Source organism: Triticum urartu, chromosome 2A (genome assembly GCF_056163025.1).
Source record: "Triticum urartu cultivar PI428250 chromosome 2A, HENAU_Tu73, whole genome shotgun sequence".
Classification (NCBI taxonomy): domain Eukaryota; kingdom Viridiplantae; phylum Streptophyta; class Magnoliopsida; order Poales; family Poaceae; genus Triticum; species Triticum urartu.
Genome location: NC_141874.1, coordinates 268374595 through 268379017, shown reverse-complemented (window position 1 = coordinate 268379017; position 4423 = coordinate 268374595).

Genomic DNA, 4423 nt, shown 5'->3' with positions numbered 1-4423 from the left:
TATCTGAGTACAGACATAAGTTAAACAAGTTTGCCTTAAGAAGGCTAGCACAAACTGGGATACAGATCGAAAGAGGCGCAGGCCTCCTGCCTGGGATCCTCCTAACTACTCCTGGTCGTCGTCAGCGGGCACCACATAGTAGTAGGCACCTCCGGTGTAGTAGGAGTCGTCGTCGAAGGTGGCGTCTGGCTCTTGGGATCCAACATCTGGTTGCGACAACCAGGTAGAAGGGATAGGGGGAAAAGAGGGAGAAAGCAACCGTGAGTACTCATCCAAAGTACTCGCAAGCAAGGAGCTATACAACATATGTATGCATGGGTATCAAATGGAATAAGGGTATCATATGTGGACTGAACTGCAGAAAGCCGGAATAAGGGGGGATAGCTAGTCCTTTCGAAGACTACGCTTCTGGCAGCCTCCGTCTTGCAGCATGTAGGAGAGAGTAGACTGAAGTCCTCCAAGTAGCATCGCATAGCATAATCCTAACCGATGATCCTCCCCTCGTCGCCCTGTGAGAGAGCGATCACCGGTTGTATCTGGCACTTGGAAGGGTGTGTTTTATTACGTATCCGGTTCTAGTTGTCATAAGGTCAAGGTACAACTCCAAGTCGTCTTGTTACCGAAGATCACGGCTATTCGAATAGATTAACTTCCCTGCAGGGGTGCACCACATAACCCAACACGCTCGATCCCATTTGGCCGGACACACTTTCCTGGGTCATGCCCGGCCTCGGAGGATCAACACGTCGCAGCCCCACCTAGACCAACAGAGAGGTCAGCACGCCGGTCTAAACCTAAGCGCCCAGGGGTCTGGGCCCATCGCCCTTAGCACACCTGCACGTTGCGTGGGCGGCCGGAAGCAGACCTAGCCTAGTGGCGTTCCAGTCCAATCTGGCGCGCGCCGCTCCGTTGCTGACGTCATGAAGGCTTCGGCTGATACCACGACGTCGAGTGCCCATAACTGTCCCCGCGTAGATGGTTAGTGCGTATAGGCCAGTAGCCAGACTCAGATCAAATACCAAGATCTCGTTAAACGTGTTAAGTATCTGCGAATGCCGACCAGGGCCAGGGCCACCTCTCTCCTAGGTGGTCGGAACCTGCCCTGTCGCTCCGCCTCAAAGATCCACTCGCGGGTGCTCCTATGAGCCAACCCGTCTTTAATCACCACATGTATCATGTATAAAGTAAATAGTATATACCCGTGATCACCTCCCGAGTGATCATGGCCCGATAGTATAGCACAGCAGACGGACAAGAATGTAGGGCCACAGATGGAAATACTAGCATCCTATACTAAGCAAGTAGGATTGCAGGTAAAGCTATCAACAGTAGTAGCAAGGACAGGCTATGCATCAGGATAGGAATAACGAAAGCAGTAACAAGTTACACTACTCTAATGCAAGCAGTATAGAGGAGAGTAGGCGATATCTGGTGATCAAGGGGGGGGGCTTGCCTGGTTGCTCTGGCAAGAGAGAGTGGTCGTCAACTCCGTAGTCGTACTGGGTAGCAGCGGCGTCGGTCTCGGTGTCTAGCGAGAGAAGAGGGGGGAGAAACAATAAATATTTAAGCAAACAGATGCATAGCGATGCATGACATGACAAGTAGCGGTGCTAGGGGTGCCCTATCGCGGTATGAGGTGATACCGGTGTGGGGGGGGGGGGGAAACATCCGGGAAAGTATCCCCGGTGTTTCGCGTTTTCGGACAGATGAACCGGAGGTGAAATGTTGCAGGTTCACTATGCTAGGGACGCGTGGCGGGCGAACGGGCTGCGTATCCGAATTCGTCTCGTCGTTCTGAGCAACTTTCATGTATAAAGCTTTTTCATCTGAGTTATGGGTTAAAAGATATGATTTTCTAAAGATTTTATTAATTTCTGGAATTTAATTAATTATTTAATTTAATTCAAAATTTGGATTTATGACATCAGCATGATGTCATGCTGACGTCACCAGTCAACAGGGGTTGACTGGGTGGGACCCACCTGTCATATACTGTTTAGGTTAATTAGAGATTAGTTAATTTAAACTTGATTAATTAACTTAATTAATTCACCAATTAATTAACTAATTAATTATTAATTTTATTAATTCATTTTTATTTTATTTATTTATTATTATTATTATTTATATATATTTTTTTTGGGGGGGGGGGCTGGGCCCGTTCGGTCAGTGGCCTAGGGCCATAGTGGGCGTGCGGTTACGGGCGCCCCGTGCGGGGTCGAGCCCGTCCGGGGGGTGAGGCAACCAGGGCACGGCGGGGTGTCGCCGGCGAGCGGCGCGGCAGCGCGGTAGCAGGGGGGGTCCGCGGGCGAGCGGCGCAGGGGAAGGCAGGGCGGCGAGCGTCGCCGGCGCGCGCGCTGGGGTGGTGAGCCGTGGGCGGGGCCAGAGGGCGGTCGCGGGCGACGCGAGCTCGGCGAGCGCTGGTTCGGCGGCGAGCGAGTGACGCGGGGCTCGCGGCGATGGGCGCGGCGGACACGATGGTGAGCGTGCGCGCGGTGGCGCGTCGAGGGAGGCGCATATGGCGCGGGGACAGGGGAGGACGAGGGGGAATCGGTGAGGGGCTCACAGCGGAGCGTAGGGGGGCGGTAGTGGGCTCGGGGAGACGAGGTAGCGAGCGACGGGCGGCGGTGTCGAGGCCGCCGGCGGCGGGTGGCGGCGACTTGGGGCGGCGGTGTCCAGGCGGCGGGGCGCGGCTCGATCCGGCGGCTTCAGGGTCGGTAACGAGGCGAGGCGCCGGCGTCGAGGAGTGGGGCGGCGCGGTCGCCGGGGAGAGGTGGTGGGGTCGGGATGAGGCCGACGGGGCGATGGGATGGGGGCGCCGAGCGCTGGGGCGCTGGGTGTGTGGCGGCGCTGGGAGGGAGAGGGAGAGACGTGCGGGGGATAGTGGGGGTGGGGGTGAGCTAGGGTTTCGGTCGTGGGGGGGATAAGGGAGGCGTGGGGGGGGGCGGCTGGGTCGTGGGGTGGGCTGGCCCGTTCGGGCGGCTCAGGCCAGCTGGGCCACATGGCCCAGTGAGAGGGGCGTTGCTTTGTCCCTTTTTTTCTTTGTTTTGTTTTTTTATCCTTTTGCATTTCTGCTTTTAAACCTTTTAAACTATTTAGACATTTTATAAAAATGGGTTTGCTGTCCCATAATTACCTGTGTAATAATTAGCAACCACCGAACAATTTTGTTTCAATTTTCGAAAACTTTTATTGGCGACATTAATTTTAAATTTTAAATTTGAATTCGACGCGGTTTGAACTAATGGGCGTTTAGCAACAGTAATCAGGATGACATGGCATGATTAGCGTGGGATTACTGTAGCAAGATTATCCGGGCGTTACAAAAGCACGGTCGAGAAATCTATGATCAAGAAGTGATCCTAGAACAACCTACGTCAAGCATTACTCCAACACTATGTTCACTTCCCGGACTCCGCCGGGAATAGACCATCACGGTTACACACGCGGTTGGTGCATTTTAATTAAGGTCAACTTCAGGTTTTCTACAACCGGACATTAACAAAATCCCATCTGCCCATAACCGCGGGCACAGCTTTCGAAAGTTCAAATCCGCGCAGGGGTGTCCCAACTTAGCCCATCACAAGCTCTCACGGTCAACGAAGGATATTCCTTCTAGCGGGAAGACCCGATCAGGCTCGGAATCCCGGTTACAAGACATCCTCGACAATGGTAAAACAAGTCCAGCAACACCGCCCGAATGTGCCGACAAATCCCGATAGGAGCTGCACATATCTCGTTCTCAGGGCTCACTCAGATGAGACTAGCTACGAGTTAAACCAACCCTCAAGTTTCCCCGAGGTGGCCCCGCAGTCAGCTCAGTTTGGACCAACACTCAGAGGAGCACTGGCCCAGGGGGGGTTAAAATAAAGATGACCCTTGAGTCTGCAGAACCCAAGGGAAAAAGAGGCTAGGTGGCGAATGGTAAAACCAAGGTTGAGCATTGTTGGAGGAGTTTTATTCAAGGCGAACTGTCAAGGAGTTCCCATTATAACCCAACCGCGTAAGGAACGCAAAATCCGGGAACATAACACCGATATGACGGAAACTAGGGCGGCAAGAGTGGAACAAAACACCAGGCATAAGGCCGAGCCTTCCACCCTTTACCAAGTATATAGATGCATTAATTAAGTAAGAGATATTGTGATATCCCAACAAAATATCCATGTTCCAAACATGGAACAAGCTCCAATCTTCACCTGCAACTAACAACGCTATAAGAGGGGATGAGCAAAGCGGTAACATAGCCAAACAACGGTTTGCTAGGACAAGGTGGGTTAGAGGCTTGGCTTAACAATATGAGAGGCATGATATAGCAAGTGGTAGGTATCGCAGCATAGGCATAGCAAAAGAGCGAGCAACTAGCAAGCAAAGATAGAAGTGATTTCGAGGGTATGGTCATCTTGACTGAAATCCCGCAAGG